This window comes from Megalobrama amblycephala, linkage group LG7 (assembly GCF_018812025.1).
Source record: "Megalobrama amblycephala isolate DHTTF-2021 linkage group LG7, ASM1881202v1, whole genome shotgun sequence".
Taxonomy (NCBI): Eukaryota; Metazoa; Chordata; class Actinopteri; order Cypriniformes; family Xenocyprididae; genus Megalobrama; species Megalobrama amblycephala.
In genome coordinates this window covers 354594-365641 of record NC_063050.1, presented here as the reverse complement: position 1 = coordinate 365641, position 11048 = coordinate 354594, and the positions used below count along the sequence as shown (strand labels likewise).

The 11048-nt window shown below is 45.3% G+C and overlaps 1 pseudogene; it reads right to left on the bottom strand.

Annotated features, from left to right (window-relative positions):
- Positions 1 to 9585: 9585 nt before the first annotated feature.
- LOC125271560 lies at positions 9586 to 10740 on the bottom strand (annotated as a pseudogene).
- Positions 10741 to 11048: the final 308 nt, after the last annotated feature.

Below are 11048 nucleotides of genomic sequence, written 5' to 3'. Positions count from 1 at the left end.
TCCGTAACAGCGGACAAAGGTTTGCTACATTTTGATTGGATCTTGGTGGCCTAACACAAACAAACTGTCCAACGCCATCAGATATAAATGTAAGGACAACATCCAGACATCTCTTAGAGGGCAAGAAGTACCAAGCCTGGAAAGGACAGGACTTCTCATTGGTCCACAGGCAGTTTCTGCCCTTCACCCATCTAGAGACTACTTCCTAAGACCCACCATAAAAATTCCTCGGGACCTCAGCATCAATGGGTGAAACAAAGAGAGATCACAAAGATCCATCCGAATCATTCAAAACTATGTTTGAAAACCTTAGAACTGATGCAAACTACACATCCATTTCACACTTATTCACAGAAATAAGTATTCTCAGTGACAGCTATTTGTAGTGCAACATCTGATACAAATGCAGCTGTTAATGTGCAATTGAATGACAGTTCAATCTTTTTCCATCATGTTTAGTCTCTATTTGTTTAGAATATTGCCAAAGGTAGTCTGGTGGTGGTTTGGAAAGTGACAAATGCATTGGTAAACTTTAAAGACACTGTAAAGACTTCCAACTTTGTGCTTTATGCAAATGAGATCCACAGGAGAAAGAAGGGTGGGCCACACTCTGTCTGTCCCCTCTGATGCCAGCAGCCAGTCACAGCACTCGAATGGAGAAGCGCCAAAATGCAGTCTCCTCCTCATCGGAAAGGGATACAGGTACCCTTTCAACAGACACTCCTTTTCTGAGTCCTGGCTTGCGAAGCTGAGGCATAACAGATATACTGTTCTGGTTCTTAACTCTGTAAGGAGTGAGACATTAACAGATGTACCGTTCTGAGTCTGTCCTGCACGAGTATAGACATTAACAGATACAACACCGTTCTGAGCCTCTGGTCCATCCAGAGAGACAACAACAGATCCCATGATCTGAGTCTACAACTTGTGAGGCAGCAACCTAGACGACCACGTTCTAAGCCTCCAGCTTGCGAGGAAAGAGACATTAACAAACGCTAGGTTCAGAGTTTCCGTCCAGCAAGACAGTAACGACATCTGCAACAAGGTTAAGCTCAGGAGAGCAAACCTTCACTCCAAGGTACCTTTGTCTGCGTGTTCCAGAGTGTTAAGGACCTTCTGCACCTATACCAGGGCCTCGTCTGCGTGTTCCAGATTTCAGGACCCTTGGGTGCTCCAGGAGATCAGCATCCGACAGAGCTTCGTGTTCAAGACTGTTGAAACAGATTCTGGCTCCTCTCCCCACTGCTTTGTCACCCAGCCCAACCAGTGGAAGACGTTACCGTCATCGGACTCAACCACGTGGAATGTAAATATCACTTAACCAAACCTCTTTCCAGAGACCTTGGCATTGTTGTATATTATCAGTATATTATTTCCTAATTCTCATTAGATTGGACTCTCTACTCACCTGTCTTCAGCGTGACTCCTTATCCTCCTGTGTTCCCGTGTGTGTGTGCTCACTTACCTCCAGCGATCTCCAGAAACTGTGCATACCTGCCAAAGACAAAAGGACAGTAACTATTCTTCCAATACTTCTTCATTACAACTATCATCATCTGTATATGCTCTGCTGTGTCATTCCATCACCACTGTTGTAAATAAACAATGCTTACCTGTGATTCTCTGTGTCCGACCCGTCTGTATTCTAACAGAATACCGGACCCAAGAGTAAACTGCATGACCAGCATGAGCCAACCGGATCCATTCCAGCATCTCGTCGATGCGTTACGACGCACTTTCAATCCCAGCATGACTTTTCCTTCATCAACGTTCACCACCGTCAACACCAGCGTGTCTTCCACACCACCGGCGTATGCCAGTCCCATGGCCAAACCGGCGCCCTACTCAGGATTGGCAGAGGACTGCAGCGGATTTCTTCTGCAGTGCGAGCTGGTCCTGGAGATGCAACCGCACCTGTATCAGAGCGAGACTTCAAAGATTGCCTTTCTCATCACTCAGTTAAGTGGCAAAGCACTCAAATGGGCGGACTCCATCTGGTCGCAAGGTGGTGCAGTGACTCGATCATACGCCTCTTTTGTGAGTCACTTCAGAGAAGTTTTCGGTGCTCCCGTGATGGATTCTTCAGCTGGTGAGAAACTCTATAACTTAAAACAAGGTTCTATGTCCATTCATGAGTATGCTTTGCATAATGCTTTGCATTAATCACCACCTACCGTCAAGGTTTGGAGCCCCGGGTGCGGTTGCATCTCACTGCATACGATGATTCCATCGGCCTTGAGAAGTTCATCCAGCTCTCCATCCGCTGCGCCAACTGTATGCATGCGTGTCTCCAAGAGCACCAGGACCAGTCTCTTTCTCTCCATCTTCCCTGCCGATCCGAACCCGTCAGCCCTCCAGAACCAACCAATGATAAAATGGAACTGGGAACCTCCAGATTATCTCCCAATGAGCGTCAAAGACGGCTGGCTAATAACCTGTGCCTGTACTGTGGTTCTCCGGGGCATGTAATCTCCGCATGCCCCACTCGTCCTCCTCGTCCCATGGTGAGTGCTATACTTCCTGACATTCCTAAAATGAAACCACTCTCTACTGTCATCCATCTTACTGCCGCCAATGTTTCAATTCCAATTGTGGCCCTCCTCGACTCTGGCTCTGCCGGCAACTTCATCTCTGGTGCCCTCTGCCGGCAGCTCCAACTCAAGACCTCGCCGACTTCGACTGTCTACCAGATCAAGTCAATAACTGGAAAAGCCCTCAGCCGCAGACAAGTTCGCCGTGTTACAGGACCCATCACAATCAAGATTGGTGTACTTCACCAGGAAGATATTCATCTGCTGGTTCTGGAGGAATCCACCGCTGACGTGGTACTAGGGCGACCGTGGTTGGAGCAGCACAACCCTACCATCTCCTGGAAGAATGGCGACATCCTGAAGTGGGGCGACACTTGTTTCTCCCACTGCATCTCAGCACTGCCGAGTCCTCCATCCTCCTCTAAAGACCTTCCACTCTGTGCAACTTCCATCGAGAGCCCCGTAGATAAACGATTGATTGACATCCCTGAGTGTTACGCCCCCTTCAGCGACGTCTTCTGCCCTCAACGTGCTACCAAGCTGCCTCCACACCGGCCATGGGACTGTGCGATTGATCTGCTACCGGGTGAACCAGTGCCTAAGGGTAAAATCTACCCTCTTTCCATCCCGGAGGAGAAGGCCATGGAGGAATACATCAAAGAGGCCCTTGCTCAAGGTTACATCCGCCCGTCTACTTCCCCTGCTGCTTCGAGTTTCTTCTTTGTGGCTAAAAAGGAGGGAGGCTTGAGGCCTTGCATCGATTACCGGTCACTCAACAAAATCACCGTCAAATTCCGGTATCCCCTTCCTCTTGTCCCTGCGGCTCTGGAACACCTCCGCGGTGCCACTGTGTTCACAAAACTGGACCTCCGCAGCGCATACAACCTCATCCGAATACGTGAGGGGGACGAGTGGAAAACAGCTTTCATCACCCCTACTGGACACTATGAGTACCTCGTGATGCCGTATGGACTTGTCAACGCCCCCTCCGTATTCCAGGATTTTATCCATGAGGTGCTCCGGGAGTTTCTCCACAAGACCGTCTTAGTCTACATAGACGACATTCTCATCTACTCCCGGAGCCAGGCCGAACATCGCCAACACGTTGCGGAGGTCCTCCATCGCCTTCGTCAGTTCCACCTATTTCTCAAAGCAGAAAAATGTTCCTTCCATCAGTCATCAGTTCACTTCTTCGGTTACATCATTGACCACAGTGGCATCCGGATGGACGAGGGGAAGGTGGACGCAATCTCTAACTGGCCAGAACCCACCACCATAAAAGAGTTACAACGTTTCCTTGGATTTTCCAACTTCTACCGCCGATTCATCAAGAACTACAGTTCCATCACTCATCCACTCACCAACCTGCTCCGTAACAAGCCTAAGTCTCTGTCCTGGACACCAGCAGCCACCAACGCCTTTAACCAACTTAAAGAAGCCTTCTGCACCGCTCCTCTCCTCGTCCACCCTAACCCAGAGCTCCCTTTCGTCGTAGAGGTGGACGCCTCTACCACCGGAGTGGGAGCGGTGTTGTCTCAGCAGCAGGGGACCCCAAGTAAACTCCATCCATGTGCCTTCTTCTCCCGCAAGCTCAGTCTGGCGGAGGTCAACTACAACATCGGTGACAGAGAGCTTCTCGCCATCAAGCTGGCTCTGGAAGAGTGGAGGCATTGGTTGGAGGGAGCTCAACATCCGTTTCTGGTACTGACCGATCACAAAAACCTTGAATATCTCCGTGCTGCTAAAAGACTCAATCCAAGACAAGCTCGTTGGGCCATGTTCTTCTCCAGATTCCATTACACAATATCCTACATCCCAGGCTCCAAGAACACCAAGGCGGACGCTCTGTCCAGAATTCATGGCCCCGAAGAGAAGACAGAAGAACCTGAAACCATTATTCCTACGTCACTCATCGTCAGCCCCATTACATGGTCTGAGGAGACCATCCCTTCCTCCAATGCCTCCACGAACCCTCCGCCGGGCTGTCCATCCGGCTTGCTCTACATCACCAGGACACGGCGCACTCAAATTATTCACTCTGCACATTCTTCACTAGGCACTGGTCACCCAGGGCTCAATGAGACCCTCTCGCTGCTAAAGGACCGCTTCTGGTGGCCAAATATGGCAGCAGATGTCAGAAGGTACGTGCAGGGCTGCATGGAGTGCGCCATCTCAAAGAGTCCTCGCCATCTACCATCCGGCAAGCTCCTTCCTCTGCCCGTTCCACACCGCCCATGGTCACACCTAGGAGTGGATTTCATCACTGACTTAACAGCCTCGGATGGATTCACCTGTGTACTCGTCGTAGTGGACCGCTTCTCAAAATCTTGCCGACTCATCCCATTGAGAGGACTCACTACTGCCATGGAAACCGCTGAGATAATGTTCAATTACATCTTCCGCTACTTCGGCATCCCTGAAGACATCGTGTCTGACCGCGGCCCACAGTTCATCTCCAGGGTCTGGAAAGCCTTCCACTCACTCCTAGGTGTGGCCGTTCGCCTGACTTCCAGATACCATCCACAGTCGAACGGGCAGACGGAAAGGAAGATCCAGGAGATCGGCCGCTTCCTCCGTACCTTCTGTCATGACCACCAGGACTCTTGGAACCAGTATTTGGGCTGGGCCGAGTACGCCCAGAATTCTCTCCGTCAGCCAACAACTGGACTCACTCCGTTTCAATGCGTACTCGGTTACCAGCCCCCACTATTCCCCTGGAACGGGGAACCCTCGGATGTTCCTGCAGTGGATTACTGGTTCCAAGAGAGCGAGAGGGTTTGGGACTCAGCTCACCATCACCTGCAACGAGCCCTGCGCAGACGCAGACTGACTGCGGACCTTCGTCGATCGGAAGCACCAACGTACCAACCGGGGGATCTAGTCTGGCTCTCGATGAGGGATATCCGACTGCGTCTGTCCTGCAGAAAGCTGAGTCCCCACTTCATTGGCCCCTTCAAGATCATCCGGCAGATCAATCCCGTCACCTACCAACTCCAGCTACCACCACAGTATTCACGCATTCACCCTTCGTTTCATGTGTCACTGCTAAAAACTCACCACCCTTCTCTCTCTCCCTCCACAGAGCCTGGTGTGGCAGCCGCCGACCCCCCCCTTCCACTCATCCTGGAGGAAGGTGCTACTTACGAGGTCCACGAAATCTTGGACTCCCGGCGCCGTGGTGGTCACTTGGAATATCTGGTGGACTGGGAAGGCTATGGCCCTGAGGAACGTTCCTGGGTTCCTCGAGATGACATTCTTGATCCCGCTCTGCTCCAAGCCTTTCACAACAACTATCCCAACAGGCCTGCACCACGTGGGAGAGGATGACCACCACGACGTCGGGGTCCTCGGCCCTCAGGAGCGGGCCGTGGAGGGGGGGTACTGTCACAGACACGCCAGGCTCCATCACCCAATCACAACGTTCACCTTCACCGGAATACTAATCACACGCACCTGCACCTCATCCGCTCATCAGCACCAGCACTACAAGTAGAGCACACACACTTCACTCCACGTCCGGTATCGTTTGTACATACCCCATATGCTTACAGACTGTTGGACTCTCTACTCACCTGTCTTCAGCGTGACTCCTTATCCTCCTGTGTTCCCGTGTGTGTGTGTTCACTTACCTCCAGCGATCTCCAGAAACTGTGCATACCTGCCAAAGACAAAAGGACAGTAACTATTCTTCCAATACTTCTTCATTACAACTATCATCATCTGTATATGCTCTGCTGTGTCATTCCATCACCACTGTTGTAAATAAACAACGCTTACCTGTGATTCTCTGTGTCCGACCCGTCTGTATTCTAACAGTAATATAGCTGATGTTAGTTAATAACAAATAATCTCTTGTTTATTTGTTTGGTGCATAATAAGGTTCTCCACCTTATTATTTTCAGAGAAACAGTTTATCTTTCCATAAGATAACGTAACTCTCCCATAGCCACACCCCACTTAATCACTTGTATTCTATGTATCTTATGCACTTTATTCCTTTATCATTCATGGTATTCATTTAGAAGTTATGTTGGTTATTCTTGTTTATCTTTTTGTTAATAAAATTTATTTTATTACACTTGTGTCTTCCTTGTGCTGATAATACAGAAAAGGCTCTACAAGTTAGCAGTTTCACCAGTCTTTCAGATAAATCAGCTGACCACTTTACATTAACTCTAAATGAATGAAAGCCCCTGTTGGGAGTGAAAGACCCTGACTGGTGCCCTGAACTAGGGAAAAAGGGGGAAGTGGTCATCTGATGTACTCCTAACCACACCTTAAGAGACGTGTGATCCAAAATCACAACGTCAGCGGTGACGTGAGTACCAATCTCTATTTTACTTTGCGTCCTTGGATGGACAAAGTAAAAATCACTACAAGTGACATACACAAAATACCCAAAAGTTAAATTATGAGACAAACATAAGTTTACAAAAAAGACCTTTATTAGTTAAAGAAAATATTAATGCAGTTCAAACATTTTGTGTTTGCAGAGGAATATAATCACTTGAAAAAAACTATATAATCACTTGGATTCTATTTGCCACAAATATTCTTTAAGTAAAATTCTACATTTCATAATTTTTGATAACAAAAATGTACATCAGCAATTCACCAACCAGTATGAAATACACAGACAAATATAAATATTGCTATAAATTTGCTTTGTCATTTAATTCGCTTTACCTTCCCTGTAGAACATTTGCTTAGATGTGCAAAAACTTACATTTATTTGTAACGTAACTATAAATGAATATTTTGAAAGACATCTCAATGCTGACCAAGTATATTTTGTTATAACTTCTGATAAACCCATATTTTCCTGTATCATCACTAGAGAAGCTTTGGGTTTATCAGAGGTTCAGAAGTGGTAAAGCTTCTCTTCCTGAAGAACTGAGATGAATTTAGCTTTCACATCATCTCTGTGTTTGCGTATAATGTCACAGATCTTTCTCATGCTCTCCTGACTGGTTAAACTCTGTGTGATTTCTGAGTATTGTTCCTCGTGAATCAGTTGCTGCTGACAAAGTTTATCCGCAATGAACCCAACATTTTTAACACCCTGAATGATATCTGGCCAATGGTCATCGAAATATCTTGCTTTATCTGCTTCACTATTCAGACATGGCTCATCTCTCTTAGGATGAATCTGATCACTATTCGGACACGGTTTGTCTCTCTGATCAAGTTCATCTTTCAAAATTGTTGCAGTCCAGACCTCCTTCTTATCCTTCTTTCTGATAAGAGTCATTTGAAGATCATTCTCCAGACGTGTCGTGACCTTGAAGAAGTTTGGGTTAGTTTCACTTCTAAATGTGATCCCTTCTTTGGGATGGATAGTCAAGGCACCAGGAACGTCAAGAATGTGAGGCCTTTTCATCCGAAATGGCCTGTCAGGTCTGGGATGCTTGATTGGACAACTTGACTTTTCCTCCTTCTCAACTTTTTCTTTTGCACAATCATCAGATGGAAAAAAGTAGACATGTAGAATGAGAGGATCTTTATAACACATATAGAGAAGAAGATCACAGTGTTCATACACTCACTTTTTCCTACTTATAACGGGTGTTTTTTGAGAGAAGGATGGTTGGAGAATCTTGGCATGGAATCGGGTCAACTGCACAGGTTCTGTGGTTATTCCCTCGTCTTTTACGGTGAGGACTTTCACAGCATCCTTGAGAGAGGGGTCAGACTCTCCTAAACAGGCGTAATGGGGCAGATGAACTTCCTCCAGTTTCCCTGAGATCACCGTCACGTCAATCACTGGACCGATCCGGTTACACTGCAGCCTCTCCAGCTCTGTGTTGAGGAAGTGTCCGTCGACGGTACAGTACTGAAGGGTGACGTCACAGTCACAGACCCATCGCATTCTGGTCCTGACACACTCGTAATGGCCTGGGTCAGTGCTGACCCTGAACTTTGACCCTCCATCTGTACAGGCCGACGGCTCAATCTGAACCCACTGATCAGAATCAGCTATATGGACACAAGACTGACAGTTCAGCAGTGAGTGAATATTGAGCCCAGAAGGTTTGGAGTCAGAGAACCTGTGAAGAACCAGAAGAAGGAGGAATGAAAGAGTCAGATGGTTTTAAACGGTTAACCGGTGACTTTAACTAGGTTAAGTTAGCATGAACTAACAATGAAAAACACTAAAGTGTTTATTAATCTCAGTTAATGTTCATTTCAATGTTTATCAAATCATTATTAATATCATCTGTCAATATTATTTAATGATCTGAACTAACATGAACTAACAAAGAACAGTTCCATTTTTATTAACTAAAGTTAAAGATTAATACCATAACACATGTATTACTCATTGTTAGTTACTGCATAAATGAATGTTAACTAATGGGATCCTCCTCTAAAGTGTTACTAACAACTCAAAATCAACAACATACTAACAGTCTACTATAAAAACCTAAAAGAGTAAATCTGTCACAATTCACACACCTTCTAACAACTGTCTTTGTGGAAAATGTACCATCAAAAGATTCTGAACATTAAATAAATTGATATAGTTTAATGAGAGTTTAATTTGAACTTCATTGGCAAGTTATTTTTTTTAATGTAGGCTCTGTTTAACTAGTCTACATGAACTCTCTATTGTCCATCAATGAGCTCAAGTTGAATAATGTCTCAAGTATTGTATAAATCAGTGTTTTTAACTGTGGTGAAGCGGGATATTTTCACAGAGGTGGACAGATAAAGGCCAGCAAGCAGTCTGGGGTGGACAGAAATGTTCATTATCCAAACATAATAAATGAGTTTGACTATAAAGAACTGGACTGTTTTAGTGCTTACAACACAACTGTCTACAGTTAATTGTGCTTGATTGTGATTGAGGGAGTGCTGGAATAGATCAAGTAATACTGAGTGAATTTGATTATTTCTGTCTTATTCCTCACCTGCAGGCATATTAATAGAAAATAAGATCACACTACAGCTAGACAATTACAGAAAATTAATAGCAAATTACAGTTTAGTGATCATGTGATCAGGAGCTTGAGAAATACGTAAATCAGTCCTCCAAACTCTGAGTTTTTGCTCAAAACTAAAAAGAAAAATAATTTATTAATAGTCCCAACACAAGAGAGACTTGTTTCCAAACAAAGAAAAAAAAAGAAATATTTATTGGTATCTGCATCTGTTATCGGCCAAAATATGCTGACAGATATCATCATATCAGGTATCAGCAATAATCCAATATCATGCATCTCTAGTGTTTAGTGATGAATGAAGAACAGAGGATTGAACTATTAATCACAGTCTGGAAAAATCCTTCACTAAGACACAGTATATTTCACTCACCCGGTTGTGTGTGTATCACTGTTGTTTCTCACAGGAGGTTGTTTAATGTCACACAGACACACTGAGGAATCATAAAAATAAATCCTAAATCCAGCATAGAGGGGTTCAGTGAATGTGGTGTTGAATGTGTGTAAGTGTGTGAGTGTGTGTGTGTCAGAGACGCTGTAGAAGGACAGAGTGCCGGCCGACACGTCCACATACACTCATACTCTATTAGAGGATGAACGGATCGCAGGTATCTTAGTGTTGTTCTTATTGTGACGGACAGACAATCTGTTATCAGAACAGTACAGACTCCAGGATTTGTCATTGTATCCAAACCAACAGTCATCAATCAATCCTTTCCTGCTGATTCCTTTATATGTCACTGATATTTCAGCACGTCCGCTCCATTCAATCTCCCAGTAACAGCGTCCAGTCAGACTCTCTCCACACAGAACCTGAGGAACATCATCAAATCTCTCTGGATGATCAGGATACGGCTGATGATCTTTCACATTTGTGATCTTCCTGTTCTCCTCAGACAGAATGAGACGAGTGTTTGCCGTGTTTGGATCCAGTGTGAGATCACAGGCATCTGAACACAAGAAGAGAGAAACATTTCACTAAATGAGACAAATCAACAACAAAACACTGAATGATTGTGTGTGTAGACCTACATTTGTGTAGTTCTGCTGTACTTCTGAACTCTCCACAATGATCCACACTATAAAACACAAACATGATTCATATTTATTTTCTAAATGTCAGACAAAAAAGAAGAAGAAACACACAATCTGTTCTGTGACACAAACTTAGTTCACCCCAAAATGATTGATCGTTTAGCCTGATTTTGGTCCAAACCTGTATGACTAACTTTCTTCTGTGGAACATAAACAGTCTTTTGTTATCAAGCACACCTGCTGATCTTTGAACTCATGGTATAATTTGGGATGGTCACAGGACAGAAGCTCCTGAAGCAGCATCTTTTGTGGTATTCTCTGTCATTTCTATCAGTCAGCTGACTCTCTGCAGTCACATTGAATGATATACCAAACTATCAGGTACCCATATTTGTGCAATGCTAGTATAGAGCGCTGCAGTGATGACTAGAGGTGTAACGATACACCAATGCCACAGTCCAGTTCATGTCACAGTTTGTTCGGTTCGGTTTGCTGTGGGGCAGTTTTCATGGCATGGCACCAGCATGCTAAAGAAGATTCA